The following is a 14,636-nucleotide window of genomic DNA, read 5'->3' on the forward strand; positions in this document are numbered from 1 at the left end:
CTAGACCAGAGCTGTATGTGGTATGCCCTCTGAAACACGAACCAGTCACATAAGCCTTGTACAGTTACTTGTAAAACAGTAATAGATCGAAGGCTTTAATAACCAGAATTCCTCTATCGGCCTAATCTCGTGGCGCCCGAACCCAATCTGCACAGGAACTTTAATGCTTGTCTTGTTTTATGTCGGTGAATGGGAGAAAGTGGAGGCTCGATCATCACAAAGTGCAGGTCTTCAGTGGTACCATATGTGGTACATACCAGTACATATATATATATATATATCGCAGTTCGGCTTGTGTGCGCTGGTCGTGTAATACAAACGTACACTAACCTTATATAGCTATCTAATGATAGCCATTAATTCAAGTCAGTAAGCACAGAGATCAAACGTTTCCAATACACGTGTACAAAATTGTTGAATCGACCTTTACAGATGGTAGGAATAGTAAACTGATGGCTCTTACATAACTGATGGGTTTGTAACTATAATAGGGAAAATTGCTTAACATTGAATTTGTATATATTCGTCTCATTTTGCGCTACCCCCTAAACGTTATAGTATACAGGCCAGTAGATAATTCCCCTATTGCATTTTGATGTATGCACCGACATTTTAGCAATTTATTTCCTGTTCCGTCCAGCTTCTCGCAGCGTCATCAGCAACAGCTGCGAACTCCTCTGCCAATCTATTTCAGTCCGTTTGGAAAAACGTAAATATCAGAATTTGCTTTGGTCATAGCAGTGTCAATGAAAGATCGGGGGGCCCGCCATTTGGATGCATCGACAAGCGTTCACCGAGAAGCTAAGACGAAAGCTATTGTCTCGCTCTGTGATTCCCCCTATTTCGGCTTGTCCTTTCTTAACTAAGGAAAAGTTGCCCATTTGCTGCCTATTGTTATTGCGTGTGTCGCTGTTGCAACCATTACAGGTGCGGTGTTGGTGCCCAGCGCGTCATCCAGCCCCTCATCTGTATGCACTTGCCGCTGAGGTTTTCCTATCTGGCTGCAGCTGCTGCTGTCTTGTCTCACACTGTATTAATGCCTTCCATCAATGACGTGGCTCAATGGAATAAGAGCGAATCATCTTGGTGTGGTTTGTTTTTTTCCTCTATGTACTAAATATATACACACATGATGTGTGTATACTTGGACTCGGTCCAGAGGCGCGCCAGTTTCAAAGTTTTTCCGGGTGGAAGCAAGGTGCAGGAGGATAATGAGGAAGAGGAAGGTGGGGGTGCGCGCGCATGCAATAAAATTGTCTTCAATGACCGATCGATTCCTAATCGCCTATTACATTATTGTGATTCGGCTATATGCGTGCACAACTACCCCATGAAATATCGCAGACAAAATTTAAACGTACAAAACAGGTCAGATGTTTCATGTTTTCGCGATTGCTCTCGTTCTCTTTCTTTCTTTCTTCATACTTAGAAAACCATCGGGCGTTTATGTGGACCCTCTGTTATGACGGGTGCTACCAGCGAAGCAGAAGTCAACTAACTTCTTTCAGGCACGACAACAACAGATATGGCTGTTGATATAGACATTTGTGCTTACGTTTCTTTATAATAAAGTCCTTCTCTTGAGATACGCTCTATTCATATATATATATATACATATATATATATATATATACATATAGACTGCATTGCATTACCGCAGTCGAATGGTAGGCCTTGTAATCAATCCTTTGTTAGCGCCATTGGCTTTAACACTTAGCCGGCGTATCTGCTACGAGCTGAGGGACAACTGAACGCATACTGAGCGTTTCCCATGATCCCTTAACGGCTACGGTGGCCGCTCTACCTTGATGGGTGCTAGTACACTGCTGCTGTTAGCATCACAATAAAGGGAACAAAATCAAGTAGTACTATTGTACTGCCGGATCTGATAATGGCGAAAGGGGAAAATTATTCAGGACAGAACTGTCACTAGCTTTGCGTAAATATCCACCATACTTTCGGTGAGTACCGCTCTTAGGGTGGTTACAGAGGTCTATACAGTAACTTACCTAACTAAAACTTGGTATGTCAAGGATTCATTAATGAACGCTATGTATCAGAGTCGCCAGGAATTAATAATTTAGCGCATTAAAAGGAATTGACGTTTGTGAATTTTGTATTTACAATAACATTACATTGCGTGATATTGCTTATGTAGCATCGATCATACATCTGTATAGAAGTTAGGCCGATTGGCCTATATGGGTTAGAACTGAACAATCTGATAAGCAGAGTCACTGCAAGGATGCCAGAAGATTCTTTCCGTAACACGACTGGCCTGTAGCTGGACAAAAACCGTAGCTAGTAAACTGATATTTGTATCAATCGATTATTGGCATTAGTTTCAAACACCAGAAAACGATGATTAATTGTCAATGAATAGAAAGAAGGCGCATGCATTTACTGATACAGTATTGAACAGCTCCAATCGCCAAAGCGAATTCGGACGCTCAATATACTGGCCGGTTACAAGGAAATGTTAGTCCTACTAGACAGTTATCTACCGGCTGCTAAGATCGACTTGGTTTTTCGTCATCAGCCAATCATATGCCGCATTACGCGACGTCAGTATGCCTATTATTATCGATATCCAAACTTCTACCCAGCCGCACCCAGCCCAGTCGGGTATTGTTGCTCATATGGCCGAGTTTTCTTTCTACCGATGGCAGTAGCGCAACAGAATTGTTGCCTTAATCCACTCTTGCAGAGCCCTAACAGATACTTTCCATTTATTGCTGTTCACGTTTCCATTGATATATTCGTTTTGGGACTCGTGGTTATTCTTATGCGTTCTTACCTTGACAAACAGTGCAGCAAAAAAGCACATTTTGGGCTTTGCTTTTTAAAAGTTTCCAATCATCTAACGACGTTTTGGGTATCAATCTCTTCAATACCTCATCGTTCGGTGACTTTGTGACTTCTCTTACGAAAGAACGTAGCGTAGAAGTGCGCGGGCTGAAACTAATAAGTTCTGACATTGTCAATGATGCCGACCCGCCGTCACGCTCTCTGTTGATAACGGGAGTCCCGCAGACCAGGAACAATTCGGCAAGCGACAGTGAGTCTATCTGCCAGTAACTTAGTTGGCTTTCCGGCTATCCGAGAGCCGTCCGTACGGTATCATACGTTGCAAGGACGGCACGACCACAATATCATTTTCTTTCAACGGGATAAAACGGCTGTCAGCATGATTCCCGCTCGATTTTCTTGTGTTTGTCCACGAACCGCATGTTACTGCTTGATTGTGATTGTCATAGTGGCTTTCTCATACCTATCGCTTAGCTCCTTTTGTCCCCACGCTAACCGTGTCACAGTTGCTCAACCGGTCCCAAACGATGAGAGAAAAACTGGATTGCTGCAGGCGGGCGTTGCGCGAGGCCATTCCCATCGTTTCTTGAACCTACGAGAATAGCGCCAACGATCGCCGGAATCCCCGTACATGTATACACGCATATGCATGTGTTGAATACGTATTTGCGGTTAGGACGACGATCGGCTATGGTTACTTTACAGATGGTCGGATTTCTGTCCAAGTGGTCGGCCTAGATCTAGAGAATGTACCTATTTGATTAAGCAGGCACACAGGCCGATGCTTAGGACTAGCAATGCATGAAGGCGTTGTATTGTACTGGACGTGCTTACAAGCAGTAAGAACGATAATAACATTAGTAATTGTAATCACCATCATCATAATGGTGATAATTATGACCATGACGGAATGATGAGTCAAGGAGCATTCATTCAAAGACGTTCATTGGAGCATATCCGCGATCGGTGTATTGCATACATACTGTTGCCATCCCCGCGTTCATAGGCTGGTGCGTTCAAATCGGCGAAAGTAATAGGACGTTGTTTGTTGAAACGGGCATGTGTTTATTTTCTATTCCCTATACCAAGTGGTAGCCAGTTCTTTTTAGAATGAAACAAAAAAACTCCTCGTGGTAAATTAAAGTTCGTCGTTTTTAAAATTTGAACTGAGATCACCTGTTATTATTATTATTATTTAACTTTCCGCGTTGGACGAACCATTGCCATAAACTTGCTTTTCTGCCCAAAATCGACGGTCTCGATCATTGCTAGTTTTCATGCGGTTATTGAAAGACCTGAGAAGGATTTTCAGGAGATCTTTAATAGTATTATAACTTAACAAACTCGAAAGTTCGTTAAAATGGCTTAAAAGGTGATTTTTAACAGGCATAGGCTTATGATACAGAAATCAACGGCCGTACTTGCAGGGAAAACATCAATCCCTGATCCCTCTGGATGCTTTTTTAAATTCAGAGTGTAATTTATTGGAAATAACCAGTAGACGTATATATTATGTTTCGAACAAACAAAATGTATTTTTTGTCGCTGCTATTAATGTCGATGCTATAAATATAGCAGGAATACAAAGACAAGAAGTATATATTGAGCACATATATAGGATAGAAAGAAAGGCGTAAAACTGTTTGCTATATCCCTAGACAACGTTTGGGAAAACAAAAAAGTACTAGAAATTTGTAAACTCAAGTGGCGGACTCGGATTGTTTTTTGTACTTAGTTTAAATGCACTTAATTAGATGATCGTAATCTACACTCTACTCAAAAACAGCATATAAACTGGCCGGAAGTAATAAAGTGGTGTCATATTGTAAACAAACAAGTTATTGAACTATTCTGTTCTGACTGATAATCACCTTAACTCTACCGTAAGGATCGCTTTTACCACGAACTCGAGAGAACTTTGACGAAAACAGAAAATTTTACTTCCAGCTAACAGAGCACGAAAGTACACCTTCGCATTATCGGTGCATGATGTATGTGTACGTATATACATGCATATGCAATAACAGAAAATCCCTAATCGACTTTCTACGTTTCATGTGCAAAATTCGTTCGGGATATATTTCACCGCCATGCGTAGTGACAATGTTACCATGGCTAAAACATGTCTAATTATCTCGACTGTGATAAGACACAAAGCCAAACACTTCAGCTATGTACAGTGTGCCGTTGATTCCTAGTTACGCCCACCCCTGTGCACTGTCAGCGTTATTTGGGATGGCGATGAATCACCTAATTATGGCGTTATACATTATTACTATCCTATTACTAGTATTATACAACGTCAAGCTTTAAATACATTGCAAAAGCTGGGTTTCTATCAAAGAGAAAGTCTAAAGGGAGAGATGTGATATAATTTAATGACTATTTACTATGATTGTCCAGTTGTTATACTTATGAACGGTACATAAATAGACGGAATATTAGGTAAAATCATCAACTGTCGATTATTCTACTGTTCTAAGAGAAAAATCTGCCACTGCATTGTCTCTTCTTTGGTTCAATGTGACTGTAAAGAGATATAGATAACTAAATAGAGAGGTTGCTAAGTGTGGCCTGAAAACATACTCGTGATAATATACTTGGAAATTAAATAGCTTTTGAATGATTTTGGCTGGAATAATTTTTAATGTGGGTAAGCTCCCCTTTATTTTATACACACTTGTCGTAGCGATCCTGCAGCTTCTGGACAGCTACGTACCTGCCTCTTAGGTTTCTATATGTATTTCCTCTATCTGTGGCTTTTCGGAATAAGTCAATTCGGGGATATAATTGCCCCGCGGTTGCACTTTTTAGGGCACATAGAAGCCTCATAATCATAAACATTTAGATGTGGAGAATAAACGGCTTAAAATCAACGGTGGATGTTCCATTTTCCAATCCAGGAGGTGACTGAAGCACGGCGGTTAGCTTTGGCGTTGTCATCGAGTAACCAGGCTGCGTGCTCTCGATTGCCGTTCCATGAATCTCCCAAGGAACCCGAAATAACAGGGTGCATTCATTGCTTCCTAATAGCAAACATTCCTAATTTCGTCAGAAGAACTACATGATAACTTTCCATCTGAACCTACGTTACACTGGCACCGATTCCTCTCCAGGGCGACCCCGTTCCTTCGACTAAATATCCAACTGGCGATAGATATTGCACTATGCCATGAGGATCGTATGCTCCAGGCGAGTTTCCCGTCGATTAAGGTTCCTCGTATTGCACGTGGAACATGCCGTATGTATCTCCAATTGGCCCAGAGTCAACTCATGGGGAATGCATTTTTGCTAATTCCCGCATTTTTAGTCTTTGAACTATAACTCGTAACATGTTGTTCCTCGAATCCTGACGTCTGGTCAGCATTCTTGAAACGTTCTATTTACTTCGTTTGCGTACGGTGTATCGTACTTAGACTTAAGGCTTCTTCACTGGTCATCAAGAAATTGTCGCGGTTCTTCGCGGCTTTCAAAGAACAAAAGCCTGATCATTGAGCGCTGATTCCCAAGACCTTTCTGAGTTTGTTTACCCTGTAATAAACCCAACCAGTTTTCTAGACGATAGGCGTATGTACCAGCCAAATTTCGTCCGTTAATGGTGCGTAATTCAAATGCTATTCAATTGAGAAGTAATTTGGTATTTAATAATGTGTACATATTGCCTTCCTGCGTTAGCGGATGCAATATCTGTGATGCATATCTGTGATGGTGTAGGATATACAAGAATCGTTCAACGTAACAAGAAAATATAGGAATAAGCACGAGGATAACATCATTGCATCAGGTACCATTTTTTTTTTCATTGAACTTTTAATGAAAAATTGCATAAATTTGGACACTAATCGAACTCTAATAATGATGACAGAATACCGAATGACTTTCTACCATTTGGTATATACGCCCCGCAGACGTACCATTATTAATTACAAAAAATCCTTCGGTCGGTCGTGTTACTGACAGACATTTCACTGGCCAGCTTGGCAGTACGTGCTCATTGAGTTTACGTGATCGGTTCCGATTAGAGGATAACACCGAACGCGGCAGGACAGTTTATCACTATATTACATCGTCTAGCGTCGGTAATCAATGTTGATTTTTATTTAGAACGAAAAAAACGTTATGGAATCAAAGATAGAACACGGCATACGCATGCTTAATAACCATGGTCAACAAACCACAAATACACCTCTACGCATGCGCAGTTCATAAACGAAGTCACACCATATTGTACGATGCGTACTTATGTTCCTTTCTTAGATTTGATTGCAAGCGCGTCTGTGGCATTTAGATTAGGCTTCGTAATATCTGTCGAGCTGGCGAAAGAGGTGGACGCATGGCCTATTCTGTCAATAATGCGTTTGTCGCAACATTTATTTGGATCCATGTTTTGGCAGTCGCTAATCTTTGCGGATCGAAAGACTTGTCTCTTTTACGCTGTTGTGGCCGCACTGCGCTGTAGCCCTTATAAGGCGAATGTTTGCACAAGAAGCCGATACCTTTGCGACACCGCGGCTGGCTTACAAAGCCTATGCAGAGATCAGTAATCACCGTGGCAAGGACATAGCGATATTCTGACGAGAGTCTTCCATTTCTTCCCCTCTTACCAATAATAGCCTGGTAAAAACTTCGTCTATATGTGTCAGTCAGATTATCGCAATACATATCGACTCTTCAGCACCCGCGTAACAATATTAATTCGTTTCAGCAGCGTTAACGTTCGAGCAGAAAGCTAGACGAAACAGGTCGCTAATCTCTGGCTTCTGCTTCAATGATATTCGCCGGCAGAAGGAACTGCGGAACAAGGCACAATGCAGACGAACTATTCGGGATGCCATTACCAAACACCAATAAAGGACTTGGTCGTAGGAAAATTAAGTTTGATTTTCAGAGGGGCATACACATCGGGATAGTCAGAACTTTTCAACGCAGGTTCCAAGAAGATTTTTTTGCGGCACAGCTAGTACTTGAACGTCCCTACCGATAGAAATAGGTCTATAACCCTAAGCGAATTATTTAAAAGGATTTAGAATTCCAATCTATTTTATTGTAACGAGTCAACTGCTCGACTTCGAACGACTTCTTTCAGTAATCGGAGCGTTCGACAGGACGAATTAGAGCTGAAGTATTTCATAGTGCGCGTATCCATTCCGTCCAGGATTTTATTACCGATGCAACTCTTACGATTGGCCTTGAGTAGAACGGAGCACACGGTCATCGGTTTTCTAGCCGGCCATCGGTGACGCCGTAGCGGATCCTTCATTGTGCTCCGATTTCGTTATTTTTTTGTTAGGGTTAAGCTGATATCAGCGTCAGCATGATGCCAATAACTTGGCTCCATAACTGTTTTACACATGTTGATAGCAGTACCGCTAAATCGCAGCAGAGCTCGATCAAAAAAGTTGCTTCTTCCAGCACAGCGACAAATCTTTGACCACTCAGGAAACCCCTTAACCTACACATCAGTGTCCCTAGGTATTTAATAATTATGACAATGGGATACGTGTGTGAGAGAATCAAGAATATAATGTTTGTGCTATATGGATGTTTATAGGCGATAAACGACTTGTCCAAATGTTTCTCTACCCTTATGTCCTAGTATAATGACAGCGACAGTAATATTTAATAGAAGAGGATTGAAATTAAGCGGGGGCCGATCGCAGTCGTAAGAAGTCTATTCAGTGCATTGATTCAGTAGCTGAACGCCCCATTTTGCAGCGTGTCGAATTGGGACTGCCCTTAGGAACTGGGTCGTCAACAACTGTACCAAATGGTGGCGTCGTGCTCGTTGATTGCGAATCTCATTTTGTATAAGCGATCGAACTAATAGCGTTTACCGTTATCGTCTAGACTTTATGCACTCAATGTACGCATTGTGCTGCAGGTAGTACTTCATATGCAAATATATCTCGTAGACGCTGTACTTCGACAAAATCGAACCTAGTTCAAGTGTTTCGAGCAGTTTCGTGCCTTACCGCAAACGTTGAATCATGACGATAAACACAGCTTTTCGCAGATGTAACTGTATGGACTTTTGGATGAATCAACTTTTCTCACGAAATAGCTACGATAACTATAAATGAAAACGAAGTCGAAGGACTTCATAGCTTCATTGTCATGTACGCTTTCTGCTATCAGGGATAACAAGTAAATGCGTATTCATGTTATCAATACGTACAGAGACTTCTACGATTAGAAATTTCACAGTCGCTGATCTTAGTGTTTTGTACTTCTGTGTAGGAAAGCTTAGACGCGCATTTGCCTCGGGTTTGATTTGATATAGTTGACATGGCTAGACGTTCCCGATAGCACAATCGTCATTGATGTAAAATTGATGACTTCTTATGCGGTTCCAAAATGGATTTCCTCTATTTCTATGAAAAAAAAAACCGTGTACTTGGATAGACAGCTGTCAATCGCTTCCTCATTATCTAATGAGATACACCGGATCGCTAGAAATTATAGTATGCATGAAGTCTAGTAATGGTAAGTGTCAGCAGCTAGCGTGTTACTGAGGGTACACGATACAGTAATGCTTGAACAACGTCCGTAGATGAGCTAAAACAGGAGCGTCAATAAACTAGAAACAGTTCCGATGTTGTTTTTAGGTAGAAGTAAATAAAAATCTTTCCCAGTGGAACTCAACAGCGAACCAGTCCGTCTCTTCGCAGAACAGTCTGATAAACAATTTCTTTATTATCGCCCCCGTTTCCTGTTGGCACGAAGACTCAAATATTCACATATTTTATTCTAATAAGAAATTCTGAAAATTCTAATAATCGTGATTGAAAACAATCAACGAACAGAAAAGAAGCTATCCTAGTTTTCTTATATACTCTTGGCGTAGATTGTACGTCGCGACGTGCTCATATCTACCTGTATGCATTATATTCAAGTGATTGATTGCATTCTGAGCGTCCGTAACAAAGGCTCTCACTTTGAAAGGCTTGGGCCTAGTAACTCTGTGATGTTGGGCGTGGTGAGGTTTCCGTACTACATAGCCTTTCATCGGCGTAGACTCTACCGGTGAAAAATAGTCGTAGTTCGATTAAGCACAGATGCTACATCGTCTTGTGATTAGGGGCGGGGGGGAGGGGGTGGAGTGATATCATAATGCGGAACCTAAATGTGTTATGTACGTTTTTCAGTTTTAGAGGTCGTATTGTGTACGTATTAAAGATATTAACCGGTCACGTCAGCTTAACCGTGTCCGGGCAGTACACGTCCGTAGATCAGGCTTGATTTGCTTATATACTGTAAGAATCTTAATGTGATTGTCAGTTTTACACGACGACTACGAAAAAGATTAAATTTGAGAGACCAAGGTACGATGGTGGGGGGCATTTGTTTCGATGCTATTTGCCAGTGCAGAAGACTGTGCATTTATTATGTAGGAAGCTTTGAATTGTGGACAAATAAAGTTACTTCTTAATCTCATCCAACATTGATGACGCCGTTCGTGGAACCTTTACCTAGGACACGATTCATCCCACTCCAGCCCATCCGTAAAACGGTGTCGTACACGGTATAATATTTGTATATGAAATTTAGGCGACAGCTCAGGTTGTATGGTTCCCTCAGGCTACAACATACAATACAAACGCAAAAATCGAGCTGAATGGCAAAAAATGTAACTCACTGCTATTTCAATCCCTATCATTTTGCTTTTTTTTTTTTTTCTTAAACTAACGATGACTTCATCATTAACAGCGGGACATTTGTTATTGTGTCTATTTCATAATCTGCCCATCGAATAACAAGAAAGAAACACGCCAAATCACGATGATGCAAAACGTAATTCGGTGTTTTTAGCCCTATACACGTTTAAGAAGTCTGTCAGCGAATCTAATGGGTTGGCTACGGCGGTTAAGTTTCTTCCGCTAGGCGTGTGTGATACGACCACCCACTGTGGCAATCATAAAAGAAAATTATGCACCTACTTTAATAAAGTCGTATGGTTTTTACATGACATTATTTTTGTCTGTCGTTTCCTATACTCTCCATGACGTTGTAGTGTTTGGCGATTCGCGTTTCGATGTTTTTTGTAACAGGGGGAAACTTTACCCACACGGCGGAGGCGCTCCATGGTTTTTTTCTAAATTCGTTTAATTGGCCAGCTAACTGGTCCGGTGACCTATCAGATAGGACTATGTTGAGCACATCAGCGGCAATTGCTGACGACGGCTTCCAGGGTGGCCGACGTCACTGCGCGTTGCTAGTTCCTCAAGCTGATTAATTTATAATGCAACATTTACCCTTATGATTATTGTTAGCTATGGAGGTTGCCACCCACGGCTATCCAACTGTATAGTGTTTGGCGCTACCGTACGTGCTGCTATATAGTGATAAGGATCATGTTATGGATACTATAAGGCGAATCCTCTTCGACTGGATTGTGTCTGATTTGGAGTTACGAAATTGAATTGGAACTAGGGTAGGGAGCTGGAGTTTTTTTCGTATTTTAAAGATTTTAGCTTCAATGGCTCGCGTGCTTGTTGGGAAGTGCTCCAATATCGGTTATGCAAAACTCGGAGCATTTGGCTCTATACGGAGTAGACAGCGATCGTCGCTTGCAACGGATCATGTGTGAACAAAACTTTGTTCGTTTATTTCTTCTGCATTAATTATTATTAAACATTATTTTTGTAAAAATTAGATTTAATACTTTACAGCGAGTCCTGACTAATTAACGTGCGCTTTAACGTGTGAGATTCAACGTACAGCCAAATTACTACCCCCCCCCCCCCCCTGCTGCACATCGGTAGCACTAGTTATTTAGGACACCTCGCCCATACAATAACGTTGATGAGAGTATTAAACCCGAGACATTGTTCTTCGCAGCCTGCTGGGGTCCAAAGAGAAGGCAACACCTTCATACCACTCAACGATACTCATAACATAAATGCAGAAGTTGTTTTTTGGTCTTCCTGAGTGATACTTTGCTTTCTGTACGTTTTAGTTGCGTCGTAGATAAGATTTCTATTGATAATCGAACGCATGGGAAGATTCAACAAGTGTTTATCTCATCATTATCATCATTCTTTCGTAGACATCACAAGTAAACGTATGATCCCACACGGGGTCAATATGTAGCAGGCTCGTTTTAGCTGATTATTTATATAGCTCAAGCTACGGATAATATTTTTACAGTATTAAGAAATGATTTTGGTTGGCTTTACATCCACCCTCTTTTTCTTTTGATTGGTTTAACTACTGATAGCCTGCGGCTAGCGCTAAACGTGTCACGTAGTAACTACTGCCGTATATATTGCCATCTCTGTCTCGTGCTCTCTGACGGCAAAAAATACGCTTTTTAAAAAGCCTCAAAGCAGGTGTAGTGTAGATCGGCATTAATAGTTCCTGCTAATTCTGTACAAATTAGACACACTTAAACCGTCCAATAGAGTATTGTGTAAGCTATACTTAGGCAACGACGTGAGAGCCTTGACGGTTTTGACTTCTTTTTTCTTTTTTCTAATATTTTTCTATCGAAAAAAATGTTCCGCCCACTACTTTCACAACAACGTTTGTAGAATTAGGGAATAACGTCAAGTGGATTAGTATCCCTAGGAGTCTCTTGGTTAGTCAAGATGTTCTCAGCACTACATATAACTTTGTCATATAACTGACTGTTAAATTAAGCTTCGTATTATAGTGGACGGCGGAAAATGTTCAGTAGTAAACTTCTTCGAATCGTCTCATGCGTAAGAACCGTTTCAAGGCGAACTTTACGTCGCAAGTAGGAAATAATTCATAATAATTGTGCCTGATTTCAGGCTGTCCATCCGCTATGCTGTATCCACCATCAGATAGGCTGAACAAAGGCAATTGTTTGTGAAAATAAGATCATCTTCCGTAGACGTACAGTTGATCAATTATCTGTGACACTGACAGAGTCATTTCGGAAGCGTCAGCTAAACTGAGCCATGAACCGTAAGACCACGCTTAGACCGTTAGCTAAAGCCTCTAATCTAAACAGGAAGGGCATTTTCATGTGGATGATCCAGTACCTGTTAAGTTACGGGATACAAGCAGTACGTGAACACATGTTGAGTGTTCTCGGTAACGGGTGAGCTGGGATGTAGAAGTTAGCCTTGACTCGGAAGGCTTGCTGCTGTGCTAAGGGAGACCTATGTCGTTATGGGCCTATTTGAAATGATTTTTCTGGCCGAGTACATCTACTACAACTATTCTTACTTATAGCAATAATAATTCCACATATTTTTGGGGGACCGGTTAGCGCAGGATTGTTTCAATTTGGTTATAGTAAGGCACTAGTATGAAGCATTTTAGTGTACCGGCGAACTTAATTAAGAGCTTCTTATCTTTCCATATGTCGTTGCTTATATAGATGTAGCTTGTTTGCTGGAGAAACAATACCTGTATGCCGTCCATTTAAAGACAGCCGTGAATGTCAGAAGAATGCGCTGAAGTAAACTAGAGCGTTCCTATATCAGCCCCACAGCGTTCCGAATATAATCTGACATTAATAGCGTAATAGATCGTTCAGATTTGATCCGTAAAGCTAATGACTAGAATTTCTTTACTAGTACCTTATCAGTGGAGTAGCACTAAGAACTCTACCAGCTGAGCATTAACTTCTAACGAAAGGTAGGTTTTAACGAGCATAGTCCAAGCTATGCTCTTCAAAATTCAAAATAACATAATGTTCCACTGTACTACCAGTTCGTTGTTTTTTTTTTACCAGACAGCATTGTACCTAAAAGCAAGCAACATTTTAAAAGCTAACCAAAGAAGTGGTTGTTAATGATTGCAGCCCTCGTATAAGATTACTAGAATCCTGTAGTTGACTGTCCATTGTCGGGATCCAATGAGCAAAGCTTTGCGACGGATGAAAGCTCCAGTTTCGCTCTTGAGACAAAAGTTATTAGGTTCGTTTTTAAACCCAACAAGCCGTATCACACTTAAGAGTTAAGTTATTTTACTAGAATCGATTTCAATTGAGAACTTTATCTATTGGTAACATTTTAAGTGATAAAACTTACGTTGGTTAGCGGCTTGTGTATAGTAGCTATTTTTGGCGTTCGTAGACCTCTGTTAGAAGTTTGGTTTAGCATGCATGGGAAATGTATCCTCTTGAAAGACACCAACTTCAGCAGTATCCACAGAAAAAAGTCAGTCCGTAAGATAATTCAAAACGAAGACCGTTTGAACAAAACTACAATAGAACAAATAGCGTTCGACAGCCGCACCTCGAGCGTTTTTGGGCAGTGCCAACTCTAGCGTGATAGGATGCTATTGCAGTAAATGACAGGACTCACCAATCAAAACAGGCAGGTATGTATGCGCTAATGTATAATAGCATACACGATAATAGAGCACAAATCAATAGAACACGAGAACACAATGGATAATGCTAAAACTCATAGATCATCACGACCAAACCGCTCAGGGGTGGTGCAAGGATGGAGCTGAAACGTTACGACGACGGAGACATGATGCCAAGTGCGCGAAATGACCGTTATCTGTGTAACACCTTAACGGATCCTCTCACTCTTAGAACGGCAGTTTGCTCTTTCTTTCGTTGGGCGAGAAGGGTGGTAAGTGAGGCTCGTTTTCGTGTGTCAATGATACGTTACACTGGGCGGGGGGGATGATACGCCACAAACAAAAGTGCGTTGCCGTGGTTCGCCGTTGGGAAGCTGTAACAACTATAGTGGGGTAGCTGTGCGTTCCGGAGACACTTGTCAGGGGGGAGTAGCAGTCTAACGGCGTCGGAACTGAGAAGGGGAAATGCTATTGTTGGTTGGAAGCTGATGGCTGCATCGCCCACAAAAGTTTTCGCACACTGGTTTGTCGTATCGCAGAGG

General features: G+C 41.4%; 1 protein-coding gene across 3 annotated transcripts in view; it reads right to left on the bottom strand.

Annotated features, from left to right (window-relative positions):
• The window catches only part of LOC111258644 (alkaline phosphatase), a 30,474-nt gene extending 16,184 nt beyond the window's left edge, over nt 1-14,290 (bottom strand). For 2 of the 3 annotated variants that reach the window (XM_022830077.2, XM_022830074.2), the window contains exon 1: nt 13,812-14,290. The gene's annotated coding sequence lies outside the window, so the exon portion shown is untranslated. The remainder of the gene's footprint in view (nt 1-13,811) is intronic. The other variant, XM_022830076.2, reaches the window with a different exon arrangement.
• Nucleotides 14,291-14,636: the final 346 nt, after the last annotated feature.

The sequence above is a fragment of the Varroa jacobsoni genome, unplaced genomic scaffold, assembly GCF_002532875.2.
Source record: "Varroa jacobsoni isolate VJ856 unplaced genomic scaffold, vjacob_1.0 scaffold_253, whole genome shotgun sequence".
Taxonomy (NCBI): Eukaryota; Metazoa; Arthropoda; class Arachnida; order Mesostigmata; family Varroidae; genus Varroa; species Varroa jacobsoni.